The following is an 18,080-nucleotide window of genomic DNA, read 5'->3' as shown; positions in this document are numbered from 1 at the left end:
AGAGATTAAATTACTTTTTCTAGATCATTGCTGCCCAGTAGAATTTTCCATTAATGAATATATTTCATCTGTGCTTTCCAGTATGGTAGCAACTAGACTACTGTTAATTTGACATGTAGATAGTGCAACTAAGAAACTAAATATTAAGTTTTATGTCATCTTAGTTAATTTGCATTTAAATAGTGCCCAGGAACCGGTTGGTCCTTCATGGGACAGTGCAGCTTTAGGAGATAACACAGCTAGCAAGTGGCAGACTTTGAATCTGAGCCTTGGTCTGTGTGAATTTGAGCCCTAGTTTGGCTTCCCTGAGGCTTTCCTGGTGACTCAGATGGTGAAGAATCTGCCTGCAATGCAGGAGATGAGGGTTCGATCCCTGGGTTGGGAAGATCCCCTGGAGAAGGTAATGGATACTCACTCCAGTATTCTTGCCTGGAGAAATTCCAAAGACAGAGGAGCCTGGTGGGCTACAGTCCCTGAGGTGGCAAACAGTTGGACACGACAGAGGAACTAACATTTTCAGTTTTCACTTTTTGTGTGATTACAAAGCCAGGATTCTTTCTATTGTGTGAATAGACACAAAGGGGGCTTCTTTGTTCTTTTATAGTCTATTCTCTCACTTGAGGGTGAAAGGGACCCCTCCCTCTTCCTCCACTGGCACAGGAGGACCAGCCCTGCCGGTGGAAGGTGGCCTGGAGAACACCAGCCCATACTTCCTCTTCTCAGACAGCTGGAACAGGGGGTGTGGGCACTCATCCTTCTACACTAAAGCCCTGATAGTCAGCGCTAAAACTCATCCTTCCATTCTGAGTGGAATTCCCTTTGTTGCAGCAGTAATTCTTGTAGAATTCTAGTGTTGCTAGGGCCCCAGGTAAGGAGGACTCTTGAAATCTCTTAGTGAGAAAATAGGAAAAACACTGCTCATTATTAGGGTGAGGCCTTATAATAATATCGTGGGCCAAAGGTTTCAGGTTTTCTTGTTTCCATGTGCAGAATTTCAAAAGCTACATCACCAAGAAAGTGCTTGTTGCCAACTTGAATATACGGATCTGATGACTCAGTTCTTCCCATGGTCCAGGCTGACACCAAGGCTTTAAAATTCTAAACAGTGGCATTTCTTCTTTGGCCTTTATTATTGCTGTCATTGTTAATATTAAGAAGGCAGTTAGTTTCTATAGGAAAGACTGGATGGGGCAGATTTTAGAGGTAGGGGGATGAATTACCACACATGCAGAGAATTTGTATGTGAGATGGGTTATCAATATTGAATGAATGAATGAATAAATCATCCTTTCCAGAAATAAAAAAGCAATTTTTGCTTCATAACAATTGGGATTATGGGGTGAGGCCTGGGGTGGGAGATGGAGATTATATTCCAGGCAGAAGGAAGGCAGAAGGACCAGCATATGCAAAGGCCCTAGAGTTAGAGGGGGCTTGCATTTGGGAAAAATGTATCAGATTAGTGTGGTTGGAGCTTAGGGAGAAGGGGCATGAGGTGATAAAATGTTGAGGAGAGGTCAGATTTACAAGTCAATTTAGACTACATTAGGGTTTTGGTCTGTAACTCAAGCGCAACAGGCAGAATTTGAAGGGGTTTTAGTAAAGAAGCAGCATTGCTATATTTGTGCTTTTTAAGAGATGTCACTATTGCTGTGTGAGAAACAAGCTAGAGGGTGGGCTCAAGGAGATTATCTGTAGCTAAGGATAGCAGTCCAGGTGAGAGACTGATCAGACTCAGGGCAAAGGATTCCATGCAGGTGGAAAGAAGTGGATGAACTTGAGAAACAAAGAGAAAAACAGATAGGACTTCATGATGATGTGAATGAGGGGATTTGATGAAGAGAGAGAACTCAAAGCTCATGGTGGGTTCCGGATCATGGCAACTCCTTAAGTTTTAACCATCTCAAGAATGGAAATAATGTGTGAAAGTGCTATGTAATGTGCTATTTCATGATACTTGGAATAGAATGTTTTGATTATTCTCTATGCTGTTTTTATATACAGGATTGAACTCTATGCAGATACGTAACAATCACAGAATGTTTCCTAAGAAGATGGTGAGGTCCTTGAGGTCAGAGACTAAGTGTCTGTGATTGCATGTCTCTGGTTTGTGTGAGATTGCACCATCACATGCTCAGTAGTTTTGCCCTCTGTGTTGGTCCTGGACCATCTTGCCTTAAGATGCATTCCTCATCCTTCCCTGCTTGTACTTATGTTGCAGGGTGGGGGCTGGCCCTGAGGTCTGTTTCCCAGGCTCCTATGCCAATCATCTAACTTCTGCCTGGGTTTCCCCGATGGGATATACTGCTGAGAGATTGGTGAGTGGGGAGAAAGGAAAAGCCAGAATGTTCCCCTTCTCTATGTATGCCTTTTCTCGCAGACTGTGGCTTTATCTCTTCCAGGACCACAGCTCATCATGATTCCAGCTTTAGTCAACTGACCTTGGCTCTTGGACACCTTGCTTTGTTCTTCCAGTTTATAGATGGCAGCAATGTCCTGCCATGGCTAACATGTGGAGTGCCCCCTGGTCATCCATGTAGCTTCTCACTCTTTTTATCTTCTGTGTAACCAATTTCTTATATTAGATTCCTTCTATTTTAGACACTTGGAGTAGTTTTTGTTTAACAGGTTAGATTCAGAGTGATATGTAAACACACACAGATCAACTTTCATTAATGATCAAATAGTCTTCTTTGCAACAGAGAAATATTTTCACATAAATAAACTTTGAAACTTTAAAATACATAATAGAAAAGAAAATATCCTGTCAATATAAGCACACTTCAGAATCATCAACAAACTTAGAATGGTCTTCATTGTGAATTAGCAATAACAAAATTAATTGTACTTTTTTCAACTTTATTTTTTCAGCTGACTGAGCTTCAGAGCTGAGATAAATGTTGTCACTTAGTGTTCTTTAAATAGTTTTTGGCTAGTTTTAATTTGAAGAAACATTCTTCAGTAGAGACAGGATAGGAATTACCAAAAAAATAATATAAACAAGTAACATACTTTGGAAAAACTTACCATTATGTCATAGTATTACATACTATTTTGGCAAATTTATGGATAATTTTAATTTTTTTTCAGTTTCACTTGGTAATGGTTTGACACAAAACAGTGATATCATTGGCAATGATTTTGTTATGCTGTTTGAAAATTTATTTGGAGTCTTCTCTGTATTTCTTACAATAGACTTTTTTCCAAAATATTATTAGTTGATTTATTGATGTACTTATTGGTTTATGAAAAACATTTATGAAATAACTACTTTAATTTCTTTAAAAAAAAACCTCAAAATATTTAGATGTAGAATAGTCCTTTGAAGGACCTTCTTTGGACACTATTGAAGCTGTCAATCTATTGAAAAATAATTTATTCAGATGAAATTCACACAGTAGAATTAACCATTTTTTAAAAAAACAGAAGCTTTTTATATTATCATTTTTTCAGTTTTTGGCCTTGCCATGTGGCATGCAAGATCTTAGTTCCCTGCACGTGTCCTCAGTCACTACAGTCCTGTCTGATTTTGTGACCCAATGTACCATAGCCCTCCAGGCTTCAGTGTCCTTGGGATTCTCCAGGAAAGAATACTGGTTGCCATGCCCTTCTTTGGGGGATCTTCCCTACCCAGAAATCTTACCTCATCACCTGCATTGCAGGCAGATTCTTTACTGCTGAGCCACTGGGGAAGCCCCTTAGTTCCCTGACCAGGGATCAAACCTGTGCCCCCTGCAGTGGAAGCACAGAATCTTAACCACTGGACTGCCAGGGAAGTCCCTAGAATTAACCATTTTAAGGTTAACAATTTAGTGGCATTTAGTATAGTCACAATGTTGAGAATGACCACCTTTATCTATTTCTAAAACATTCCATCACTCCAAGTAAAACCTCTTACACCTTAAGTAGTTTCTCCCCATTCACCCTTCCCTGTCCCCTCCCCAACCCCAAGCAACCACAAAGCTTCATTCTCTCTATATAAATGTATTTATTCTGGATATCTCTCATGAGTAGAATAATACAATATGTGATGTTCTGGATTTTTTCTTTCACATAGCATAGTGTTTTCAAGTTTCATTCATGTGGTAGCATATATTAATCTCTCTTTTTTTTCATAGCTGAATAACATTCTATTTGCATCTCAGTTCAGTTCAGTCCAGCTGCTCAGTCGTGTCTGACTCTGTGACCCCATGGATTGCAGCATTCCAGGCTTCCCCATCCTTCATCAACTCCTGGAGCTTACTCAGACTCATGTCCATCGAGTTGGTGATGCCATCCAGCCATCTCATCCTCTGTCGTCCCCTTCTCCTCCCACCTTCAGTCTTTTCCAGCATCAGGGTCTTTTCCAATGAGTCAGTTCTTCACATCAGGTGGCCAAAGGATTGGAGTTTCAGCTTCAGCATCAGTCCTTCCAATGAATATTCAGGACTGATTTCCTTTAGGATAGAGTGGTTGGATCTCCTTGCAGTCCAAGGAACCCTTAAGAGTCTTCTCCAACACGACAGTTTAAAAGCATCCATTCTTCAGTGCTCTGCTTTCTTTATAGTCCAACTCTCACATCCATACATAACTACTGGAAAAACCATAGCCTTGACTAGACAGAACTTTGTTGGCAAAATAATGTCTCTGATTTTTAATATACTAGCTAGGTTGGTCATAGTTTTTCTTCCAAGGAGCAAATGTCTTTTAATTTCATGGCTGCAGTCACTATCTGAAGTGATTTTGGAGCCCCCCCAAAATAATGTCTCTCACTATTTCCATTGTTTCCCCACCTATTTGTCATGAAGTGATTGGACCAGATGCCATGATCTTAGTTTTCTGAATGTTGAGTTTTAAGCCAACTTTTTAATTCTCCTCTTTCACTTTCATCAAGAGACTCTTTAGTTCTTCTGCATTTTCTGCCATAAGGGTAGTATCATCTGAGTATTTGAGGTTATGGATATTTCTCCTGGCAATCTTGATTCCAGCTTGTGCTTCATCCAGCCCAGCATTTCTCATGATGTACTTTGCATATAAGTTAAATAAACAGGGTGACGATATACAGCCTTGATGTACTCCTTTCCCAATTTGGAACAAGTCTGTTGTTCCATGTCCTGTTCTAACTGTTGCTTCTTGACTTGCATACAGATTTCTCAGGAGGCAAGGAAGGTGGTCTGTTATTCCCCTCTCTTCAAGATTTCCCACAGTCCGTTGAATCTATGTACTACAATTGGTTTATCCTTTCATCTATTGATGGATATTTGAACTGTTTCCATCTTTTGGCTCCTGTGGGTAATACTGCTATGAGCGTATGTGTACAGGTACTTGCTTCTGTATCTGTTTTTAATTCTTTTGGATATGGTAATTCTCATATGGTAATTTTATGTTTAACTGTTTGAGGGTATGCTAAATTGTTTTCCACAGAAGCTTAACCATTTTACATTCCTAATAGCAATATACAAGTGTTCTGAGTTGTCCACATTTTCCCCAACACTTGTTATCTTCCATTGTTACATTTTAAAAAAAATAACCATTCTAGTGGGTGTGAAATGATACTTTATTGTGGTTTTAACTTGCATTTTTCTAGTGACTAATAATGTTGAGCATCTTTTCATGTGCTTGTTGTCCATTTGTGTATCCTCTTTGGGACTCCCTTATTTTTTTTTTTTAATCTCTATAGTTTAAATCATGGGAATTTTAAAATATTGTGGATACTAGAATCTTATCAGATACATGATTTGCAAATATTTTTCCCATTCTGTGGTTTGAATATCCTTTGATATACAAATGGTTTTTAACTTTGAAATTGTCCAGTTTTTTTAATTATCTCTTGTTACTCATGCTTTTGATATTATATCTTAGAATTCATTGCCAAATCCAACATCATGAAGACCAATATTTTTTTAATGTTTGTGCTTTTTTGTATGTCTTTTAGATAATGTACAGTTTGATAGACATATAGCTATGTATACATGTGTGTGTATGTATATGCACACACATATATTAATATTTGACACACATCCATTTACAAAGCATTTTAAAATTTGTTGATTGATTTGATCCTTTTAGCAATGCTGTGAAGTAGAAGAGACAATAGTGACACATTTCTTTTAAAGATTAAAAAACGCTGAACTTTAAAAGGGGAAACTGTCTGTCAAAGTCTCATGGGTGGTAAATAGTAGATGTAAGATACAAATTCCACTTATCTTACCCCACTCATGTGGTTGTCCCTTTCCACCATCTTGCTTCATAAAATGCCATGTGACTCAGAGAAGGGAGGGGAGCGTTTGTTGTATTCCTGAATGCACAAGGCTTTATTAAAGTGCTTTTGTGTGCATCATCACAAAGTTCTTATACCATCCTAGAGGCAGAGTTGGATATTCTGACTTTAAAATGAAGAAAGCGAGGCTCAGAGAGGCAACCAGAAAACCAGTGACAGAGCCTTTGTTCAATCCCAGATCAGCTTGACTCCTTGTGGTCATTTAGCACAAGGAAAGCCCAGGGGCAGGGGACTGTTTCAAAGACATATAATAATAGAATCAAACCAAAACATGGAAAATGATATTGGAAATTTTGTGTGTCCTCAGTTGCCTAGGTGTAGTGAAAGCTGAGCATCTGTTTCTTGCTCTTACACCTCATATGCTTAAATGATAAGCCCTGATTTTTTCCCCCTTTTTAATCACTCCTTCAACCATCATCCTTGACAGTATGAAACATTCCACCACAGGGATGTGGAATCATTTTTCCAAAGTTTCAGCCTCCAGACCTAGCTAACCAGGCCTGTGGTACAGCTTTCCTAGTGACCGTGGATCCTCATCTGGGATTTAACAAATTGTACCCTCTCACAATGCCCTCTCCCCTTTCTGCCCTTGGCACACACACAGGAAATTAAGGACTAAGGAAAATTCACTTCTGACCTTTAATTCACTTTTTAATAAAGGCATTCAGAATCACTTACATGCTTCAGGCCAGACATAAGAGAGCCAACTTAATGGCCCTTTCAAGGAAAACCCATCCATCCTCATGCATTGACATTTTTTAATTGTGTCAACCCTCAAAGGCAATTGCTAGTCCTACGCATGTTTATATGAGGACTTTGCCCAGTGCTCATAAATATTGACTGTGCTCAATCAATGCAATCAGTGTTAGATGTTCCTTTTCTTTAGTCAAAGTATAATTGACTTACAATATTATATTAGTTTCAGGTAGAACATGGTATTCAATATTTATATACATTATGAAATCATCACCACAATAAGTCTAATCACCATCTGTCACCATGCAAAGTTATTACAATATTATTAACTACATTCCCTACGCTATACATTACATCCCTATTATTTGTTTATTTTATAACTGGAACTTTGTGCTTCATTCCGTTCCACTATTTTGCTGATGTTCACTCCCACCTCTGGAAACCACCATTTGTTTTCTCTGTCTATGAATCTGTTTCTCTTTTACATCTATTTGTTTTGTGTTTTATATTTCACTATATAAGTGAAATCATACAGTATTTGCCTAACTTATTTCACTTAGCATAGTACACTCTGGGTCTATTCAAGTTGCTACAAACAGCAAGATTTCATTCTTTTTTATGACCTAGTAATATTCCATTGTGTATATGTGGGTATATATTTATTATTTTATCCATTAATCTATTGATGAATATTTAGGTTGTCTCCACATCTTGGCTATTATAAATAGTGCTGTAATAAATATTGAGGTTCGCATGTATTTTTGAAAGTGCTTTCATTTTCTTTGAATAAATACATCAAAGTAGAATTGCTGGATTATATGATAGCAAACACCCTCTTCCAACAACACAAGAGAAGACTCTATGCATGGACATCACCAGATGATCAACACCGAAATCAGACTGTTTATATTCTTTGCAGCCAAAGATGGAGAAGCTCTATATAGTCAGTAAAAACAAGACTGGGAGCTGACTGTGGCTCAGATCATGAACTCCTTATTGCCAAATTCAGACTTAAATTGAAGAAAGTGGGGAAAACCAGTAGACCATTCAGGTATGACCTAAATCAAATCCCTTATGATTATACAGTGGAAGTGAGAAATAGATTAAAGGGCCTAGGTCTGATAGAGTGCCTGATGAACTATGGACAGAGGTTCATGACATTGTACAGGAGACAGGGATCAAGACCATCCCCATGGAAAAGAAATGCAAAAAAGAAAAATGGCTGTCTGGGGAGGCCTTACAAATAGCTGTGAAAAGAAGAGAAGCGAAAAGCAAAGGAGAAAAGGAAAGATATACACATCTGAATGCAGAGTTCCAAAGAATAGCAAGAAGAAATAAAGCCTTCCTCAGTGATCAATGCAAAGAAATAGAGAAAAACAACAGAATGGGAAAGACTAGAGATCTCTTCAAGAAAAGTAGAGATACCAAGGGAACATTTCATGCGAAGATGGGCTCGATAAAGGTCAGAAATGTTATGGACCTAACAGAAGCAGAAGATATTAAGAAGAGATGGCAAGAATACACAGAAGAACTGTACAAAAAAGAGCTTCACGACCCAGATAATCATGATGGTATGATCACTCACCTAGAGCCAGACATCCTGGAATGTGAAGTCAAGTGGGTCTTAGAAAGCATCACTACGAACAAAGCTAGTGGAGGTGATGGCATTCCAGTTGAGCTATTTCAAATCCTGGAAGATGATGCTGTGAAAGTGCTGCACTCAATATGCCAGCAAATTTGGAAAACTCAGCAGTGGCCACAGGACTGGAAAAGCTCAGTTTTCATTCCAATCCCAAAGAAAGGCAATGCCAAAGAATGCTCCAACTACCACACAGTTACACTCACCTCACATGCTAGTAAAGTAATGCTCAAAATTCTCCAAGCCAGGCTTCAGCAATACATGAACTGTGAACTTCCAGATGTTCAATCTGGTTTTAGAAAAGGCAGAGGAACCAGAGATCAAATGCCAACATCCGCTTGATCATGGAAAAAGCAAGAGAGTTCCAGAAAAACATCTATTTCTGCTTTATTGACTATGCCAAAGCCTTTGACTATGTGGATCACAATAAACTGTGGAAAATTCTGAAAGAAATGGGAATACCAGACCACCTGATCTGCCTCTTGAGAAACCTATATGCAGGTCAGGAAGCAACAGTTAGAACTGGACATGGAACAACAGACTGGTTCCAAATAGGAAAAGGAGTACGTCAAGGCTGTATATTGTCACTCTGATTATTTAACTTACATGCTGAGTACATCATGAGAAACACTGGGCTGGAAGAAGTACAAGCTGGAATCAAGATAGCCGAGACAAATATCAATAACCTCAGATACACAGATGACACCACCCTTATGGCAGAAAGTGAAGAGGAACTAAAAAGCCTCTTGATGAAAGTGAAAGAGGAGAGTGAAACAGTTGACTTAAAGCTCAACATTCAGAAAACGAAAATCATGGCATCTGGTCCCATCACTTCATGGAAAATAGATGGGGAAACAGTGGAAACAGTGTCACACTTTATTTTTCTGGGCTCCAAAATCACTGCAGATGGTGACTACAACATTGAAATTAAAAGGCGCTTACTCCTTGGAAGAAAAGTTATGACCAACCTAGATAGCATATTGAAAAGCAGAGACATTACTTTGCCAACAAAGGTCCGTCTAGTCAAGGCTATGGTTTTTCCAGTGGTCATGTATGGATGTGAGAGTTGGACTGTGAAGAAGGCTGAGCGCCAAAGAATTGATGCTTTTGAACTGTGGTGTTGGAGAAGACTCTTGAGAGTCCCTTGGACTGCAAGGAGATCCAACCAGTCCATTCTAAAGGAGATCAGTCCTGGGTGTTCTTTGGAAGGAATGATGCTAAAGCTGAAACTCCAGTACTTTGGCCACCTCATGCGAAGAGTTGACTCATTTGAAAAGACTCTGATGCTGGGAGGGATTGAGGGCAGGAGGAGAAGGGGATGACAGAGGATGAGATGGCTGGATGGCATCACTGCCTCAATGGACCTGAGTTTGAGGAACTCCGGGAGTTGGTGATGGATAGGGAGGCCTGGCGTGCTGCAATTCATTGGGTTTCAAAGAGTTGGACACACTGGATGACTGAACTGAACTCTACTGATGATAGTTTTGTTCTTAGCTTTTAAATTTATTATTAAATTATTACAATTTATTAAATCTTAATACTGCTTCCCATAAGGGTTGATAAACTTCCATTCCCAACAGCAGTGCACAAGGGTTCCCTTTTTCCACATCCTTGCTAATACATTATTTCTTGTCCATTTGTTAATATCCATTTTTACAGGTGTGAGGTGATGGTTCATGTGGTTTTGAGTTGCATTTCTCTGATGGTTAGTGATGATTAGCATTTTTTCATGTGCCTATTGACTCTGTATAATTTTTAAGAGAAAATTAGATTCAGATCCTCTGCTCACTTTTTAATAGGGTTGTTTGGTTTTGATTGGTTGTGAGAGTTCTATATGTATTTTGGATATTAACTTATTAGACTTACTGTTTGAAAATATCTTCTTTTATTCACTCAGTTGCCTTTTCATTTTGTTAATGGTTTCCTTTGCTGTATAAAAGCTTTTCAGTTTGACATAGTCCCATTTGTTTATTTTACTTGTGTTGCCCTTGTAGAAGGACAGATTTCCAAAAAATATTGCTAAAATTGATGCCAAAGAGCATATTGCCTATATTGTTTTTTCTAGAAGTTTAATGATTTCAGATCTTACATTTGTCTTTAATATATTTTGAGTTTCTTGTGTACATGGCATAAGAAAGTGGTCTAGCTTCATTCTTTTGCAAGTATTTGTCCAGTTTTCCCTACACCATTTATTGAAGATACTGTATTTTCTCTAATTTATATTCTTGTATTCATTGCCATAGGTGAATTGGCAGTATAAGTGTGGGTTTATTTATGAGCTCTCTATTGTGTTCCATTAATCTGTGCGTCTGTGCCAGTCCCATTCTGTTTTGATTACTATAGCTTTGTAGTATAGTTTTAAATCAGGAAATGTGATACTCTCAGCTTTGTTCTTTCTCAAGATTGCTTTGCCTATTCAGGGTCTTTTGTGGTTTCATACAAATTTTAGAATTATTTATTCTGTTTCTGTGAAAAATGCCATGGATATTTTGATAAGGATTGAATTTGTAGGTTGTTTTGGGTGGTATGGACATTTTAACAATATTCATGAACATGGTACATCTTTCCATTTATTTATGTTGGTCTCAATTTCTTTCAGGAATAGTTTTCAGAGGTATAAGTCTTTTACCTCCTTGGTTAGATTTATTCCTAGGTATTTTATTCTTTTTGATGCAATTGTAAATCAGATTGATTTATTAATTTCTCTTTCTGATAGTTCATTATTAGTGTATATAAATGTAGTATAGTTCTGTGTATTAATTTTGTAAATTTACTGAATTCATTTTTTAGTTCTAATACTTATTGTATGGATTCTTTAGGATTTTCTATGTATAGTATCATGCAATCTGCAAATAGTGACAGTTTTACTACTTTCTTTCTAATATGGATGCTTTTTACTTGTTTTTCTTGCCTGATTGATAAGCTTGGACTTTCAGTTCTATGTTGAATAGAAGTGGAATGAGTGGGCATCCTTGTCTTATTTCTTATCTGAGAGGGAAAGCTTTTTAACTTTTCACCACTGAGGATAATGTTTGCTGTAGGTATATCATATATAGCCTTTATTATGTTGAGGTATGTTCCCTCTATATTCACATGGTTGAGAGTTATTTTTTAATTATAAATGGGTATTGAATTTAGTCAAATGGTTTTTCTGCATTTATTTAGATGATCATATGTTGAATGTTAGTTGCTCTTGAAAAGAAAATGATGGTACTCTTATCATACACAGCAAAATTAATTAATGGATAGAAGCGTCCAAATTTTATGTTTTTCCCTATCAATTTTTCTTAAAACGTTGGTGATTTTGATGTGATAATATATATTAGAATTACGTTTTGGTTATTTAAGAAACACATTGAAACTGACTTAAGAAAACAAAGAGGGAAGTTAATTGGCTCACTTACCTGACGTGGCTGGACTTGTATTATCTTTAGCAACTTGCCTCATTCCTTATCTCAACCTGCTTTCCTCTTACTGGCTTAATTCTCAAGCAAATTCTCTTGGCAACAAGATAATATTTTCGTATCCTTAGGCATATATTTTACTAGTTTGAAAATATCAGCTGGAAGACAGAGATGGTATCCTAATAATCTAACTCAGATCCAGGGATTGCCTGTTACATGCCTATATCTGGGCCAATAACAGTGTCCAGGATGCTGTTGTATTATCATTTGTTGGTGGAAGGCAATGGCACCCCACTCCAGTACTCTTGCCTGGAAAATCCCATGGATGGAGGAGCCTAGTAGGTTGAGGTCCATAGGGTCACTAAGAGTCGGACACGACTGAGTGACTTCACTTTGACTTTTCACTTTCATGCATTGGAGAAGAAAATGGCAACCCACTCTGGTGTTCTTGCCTGGAGAATCCCAGGGACGGGGGAGCTGGGTGGGCTGCCGTCTATGGGGTCACACAGAGTCGGACATGCCTGAAGGGACTTAGCAGCAGTAGCAGCAACACTATCATCCTTGGATCCAGGAGTGAGGATAAGCATTCTATGAATAGACAAGAGTGGAGTAAGGGGGTTCCTAAAAGAAAATTGGGATGACATGTACAGATGATAAGGGAAAAGGGAATAAGTAGGCCAAACTACAGATGCCCAGTACATATCTAATACAGTAAATAATAATTTAGGAATTATAAATTTGCTATATGAAATAACAAGTTTGATTCTTGGTGTTAAGCAAAATTATTTTTAAGCCTTTGTAATTGAAATTGAAACATAAGATGAATTTCTAACTAGAATATACATTCAGACAGCTTCTTTTGAAGCTCCCTTTATGCACCTATGAGTAAAAGTTGTGGTTGCCTAAAGTGATATTTTGACTCATTCCAATTCATTGTTTAGTTTCCACCTTCTCTACTACACATTGACTGATGGCTTACTATGTACCAGACGTTGTGTCTTACATTGAGAATAGAATGTTAAGTAAGTAAACTATTTCCATTTTCATGGAGGGTATAGCCTACAGGAGCTTACAAGCTACATTTAATTAACTTTTAACTTGTGACTTATTAGAGTTATTGCAGTAATGCAGTGAAGTTGTTATATTTTCAAAGAATGGATATGTAAATAATCCATTTTACATAAGAACTTAATGGTTAGCTGAATAGCTTGAATAATAATTATTTGCTTTAATAGTATTGGGCATGTTATACTGATGGTCACTTTTATACTTAAAATCATTCTATAGTTCTTTTTTACAGATAAAGCAAGAGAAATTGGTCCACTGTCCCACAGCAAGAGGATGAGAGAGCTGGGTGTTCAAACAGGTTTGACTTTGAAGCTTTTCAAGGACACCAAGACTATATTGGATGATCTATGACTTCTTAAGTCACGAGCATGAGTCACACCTAGAAATACATACACATATACAGTATATTTATAATAGCCATTGGAAAAAATTCTCAAGAACTTCTGGGAAGGCTGTGATGACAATATCATTAGTTGGATCCTGTGCCCTTTACAGATTCTCTATTCATGGGGTTGCAAAGAGTCGGACATGACTGAGCAACCGAACTGAACTGAACTGATACCTTCCTCAAGTCTCCCATCCATGTTTTCTTCACTCCTAGGGCATTATAAATATAGCAAAAGGATGTTTATGTGTGTTTACTTGTGGTTATAGTAGGGGGCTGGTGGAAGGCTGCTGGCCCCAGAAGCTGTGAGCAAGTTATTGGTAAGGGATTTGTGGCCTACAGGGAGAGTCCATGGCAAGAGCGCGCAGTGCTGCTCAGGTGGAAAGGCACTGGACAGGAAGCCTTATGATCTGGCTTTGAGTCCTATCTCTACCACATAGGAATTGCGGTTAGGTAACACTTCAGATTATATTTCTATTACTGAAAGTAAGAATCTACTTCCTGATGTTTCATGCCTCCCGGGTGTTTGGTGAGAATCAAATGCAACAACACCTGTGAAGATTGCTTTACGCAATGCAGAGAGTTGTAATTTGTAAGACTTTACTTTGTGTATCACTACCCTATCTGCCTCTGCTTGTCCTCTCCCACACATATGCCTTGTGATTTCCAGCATTACAGAGGTAGCATACATGCATAGTATAAACAAGTCTTTGCTTCCACTTTCTGCTTTTTAAATTGTTCTTACCCATCAACTATTTCCTCAAGTGTCTTCTATATTCTAGATACTGTAGTAGGTGCTAGAGATAAGGGGAGAAGCATGAACTGGGGAAAGACTATGAAGTTTGGACTTGGACAGGGTGTGAACTCTGACTTCTTCGGTTGCACCATTTTGAATAGTCAACTAACCTCTCTTAAGAATTATATTTCCTCATTTTATTTTATTAATATTTATTTGGCTGACATTGAGTCTTAGTTGTGGCACGTGAGATCTTCATGGTAGAGTGTGGGCTTCTCTAATTGCGATGCATGGGCTTCTTTGTAGTTGTGGCATATGAGCTTATCAGTTGCCCTGCAGCATGTGGGACCTTAGTTCCTCAACCAGGTATCCAACCCACGTCCACTGTATTGAAAGGCAGACTCTTTACTGCTGGACTACTAGGCAAGTCCCACATTTCCTCATTTTAAAACAGGAATCATAATCATGATTTATAGAGGCTTTACTGAGTGCTTGAGGGAACATGCTTCCTAAGGCCCACTTGACTTCACACTCCAGGATGTCTGGCTCTAGGTTAGTGACCAGCCAGTTGTGGTTATCTGGGTCATTAAGACTTTTTTTTTTAAATTTATCTATTTTTTATTGAAGGATAATTGCTTTACAGAATTTTTCTATTTTCCGCCAAACCGTATGTAATTCTTCTCTTTATTCTTGCCACTGCTTCTTAATTGCTTCTGTTAGGTCCTTGCTGTTTCTGTGCTTTATTGTGCCCATATGTTCATGAATTGTTCTCTTGGTAACTTGGATGTTGGCAATTTGACCTCTGGTTCCTCTGCCTTTTCTAAAACCAGCTTGAACATCTGGAAGTTCATGGTTCACATACTGTTGAAGCCTGGCTTGGAGAATTTTGAGCATTACTTAGCTAGCATGTGAGATGAGTGCAATAGTGTGGTAGTTTGAGCATTCTTTGGCATTGCCTTTCTTAGGGATTGGAATGAAAACTGACCTTTTCCAGTCCTGTGGCCACTGCTGAGTTTTCCAACTTTGCTGGCATATTGCATGCAACACTTTGTCAGCATCATCTTTTAGGATTTGAAATGGTTCAACTGGAATTCCATCACCTCCACTAGCTTTGTTCATAGTGATGCTTCCTAAGGCACACTTGACTTCACATTTGGGTATACACAGTTGGGTATATCTTTCCCTCTTCTCTTCCCTTTTGCATCTCTTCTTTTTTCAATTATTTGTAAGGCCTCCTCAGACAACCATTTTGCTTTCTTGCATTTCTCTATCTTTGGGATGCTTTTGGTCACTGTTATGAACCTCTGTTCATAGTTCTTCAGGCACTCTATCTGGAGGCCTGGTAAGTCAACTATTATTTTCATCAAAACATTTTCCATGCCATCAGGGAACTCAGAGTTTAGAAATGGAGAGAAGACATTTTTTAAGACTATTCTATATCCCCTTTCAGTGGTTGAGTGGTTATCCAAAGGCACCCATTTCTACCTGGTAGAATACTGTCTTGAATCCATATTTCCTAGGAAATTTTCAATATGATATACTTCTTTAGGCTTACCAAAATATTGCTTGGGCATTTATTTTTAAGAACATTTCTGGAAATTAGTGACCTTTCCAGTGAAAAGATGAGCTGGTAAATCCTATGCCAGTTTAAGGGGCATATGTGTAGTACTAGTGGGGAAGAAAAGTGTGGCTTGTTTTTTCCTTAAAGAAAATAATGAAATGTATTGTAGGGAATTGAATGGGTCAGGGAAGAAGAATTCTGGCACCAAGAAGCTGTTTGATTTTATAACAAATTGTTACTGTCATAAAGCTACTCATTGGCTGGCCAGTCTAGGGCCCCTCAGTGGTTTTGGCGGGTGGAGTCCTTCAACCAATCGATGTGATGCAGTTGTGTGTTCTTCCAGGGAGCAAGCACTCTCTCCATTATACAACATTGTCACTGCTATCAACCTCTTTCAACCGTTTCCTTCTGCTTCTCTCCCTTTCCCTATAAAATACCCACAGTGTGTTTATGTCTGCTCGGCCCTTGTTGTTTATGATGACGTCCTTGAGAGATTGCCTTGAATGTTCTCATGGAGTATGGTTTTCAGTGTTTCTCTGTAGTAGACTGAACACCAGCACCCCCAAGATATCAGCTCCTAATCCCTAGAAACTATAAATGTGAACTTTAGAAAAGAGTTGTTACCAATGTGATTAAGTTAAGGATCAAAAGATAGGATATCCTGGGTTATCTGGGTGGACCCTAAATACAATCACAAATGTCCTTATGAGTGAGTCAGAGGGAGATTTGACATGGAATAAGAGGAGAAGGCAACGTGACCACAGAAACTAGAAGCAGATTGAAGGGATGTAGTGTAAGCCAAGAGCCCACCAGAAACTGATAAGAGCAAGGAATGGATTCTCCTCTGGTGACTCTGGAGGGATAAAACCCTGTCAAAACCCTGATTTCAAAGTCTCCAGAGCTAAGAGAATAAATTTCTGTTATTTTCAGCCACCGCTTGTGATCATCTGTGTCAATGACCTTAAAAGGCTAATGTAACATTCATCTCCTTTCCTTAGCCATTGTACTATTTTTAATGTTATTATGAACATTAACATTTTTTCCATAGTCATTTAATATGCTTTTATTTTAAAAGTTAATTTTTTTTGTTTTGCAAAATGAAAGGAATTCTGAAGACTAGTTACACAATATTTAGTACACTTAAGATGGGTAGGATGACAAATTTTATATGTATTTTTCCACTATTAAAATTTCTGTTTTGTTTTTTTACATATTTAAAATTAATTATTTTCCATGTCATTATTTTATTTTTAGAGTTTTTTTAAGTTTATCTTTAATTGGAGGATAATTACAATATTGTGGTTTCTTCCATATAGCAACACGAATCAGCCATAGGTATACATATGTCCCCTGCTTCTTGAACCTCCCTCCCACCTTCCTCCCCATCTCACCCCTATAGGTTGTCACAGAGCACTGGCTTTGGGTTTCCTACATCATACAGCAAATTCCCACTGGCTCTCTATTTTAACATATGGTAATGTGTATGTTTCAAAGCTTTTCTCTCAAATCATCCCACTCTCTCCTCCCCACATTGTGTTCAGAAGTCTGTCCTGTATGTCTGTGTCTCCTTTGCTGACCTGCAAATCGAATCATCAGTACCATTTTTCTAGATTCCATATATGCATTAATACACGATATTTGTCTTTCTCTTTCTGACTTCTGGTTTTCTGAGGGTGGGATCTCTGGATCATGTGGTAATTTTATTACTAGTTTGTTAAGGAACCTCCATACTATTCTCCATAGTGGCTGTATCAATATATGTTCCCACCAACAGGGCAAAAGGGTTCCCTTTTCTCTAAACCCTCTCCAGCACTTATTGTCTGTAGAATTTTTGATGATGGCCATTTTGATTGGCGTGAGATGACACCTCCTTGTAGCTCTGCTTTGCATTTCTCTAATAATGAGTGATGTTGGGCATCTTTTCATGTGTTTATTAGCCATCTGCATGTCTTTGGAGAAACTTCTACTGAGGTCTTCTGTTCACTTTTTGATTAGTTTGTTTATTTTTCTGGTATTGAGCTGAATACGGCTCCTTGTATATTTTAGAGATTTTAATCCTTTGTCAGTTGTTTCATTTGCTATTACCTTCTCCCATTCTGAGGGTTGTCTTTTATAACCTTGCTTATAGTTTCCTTCATTGTACAGAAGCTTTTAAGTTTAATTAGGTCCTATTTGTTTATTTTTGTTTTTATTTCCATTACTCTAGGAGATGAGTCACAGAAGATCTTGCTGTGATTTATGTCAAAGAGTGTTCTACCTATGTTTTTCTCTGAGTTTCACAGTTTCTGGTCTTACATTTAGGTCTTTCATCCATTTTGAGTATTTTGTTGTTGTT

This window comes from Bos grunniens, chromosome 3, assembly GCF_055505025.1.
Source record: "Bos grunniens cultivar Pamir isolate PY7600 chromosome 3, Bosgru_T2T1.0, whole genome shotgun sequence".
Taxonomy (NCBI): domain Eukaryota; kingdom Metazoa; phylum Chordata; class Mammalia; order Artiodactyla; family Bovidae; genus Bos; species Bos grunniens.
Note: the sequence above shows the minus strand (reverse complement) of the source record.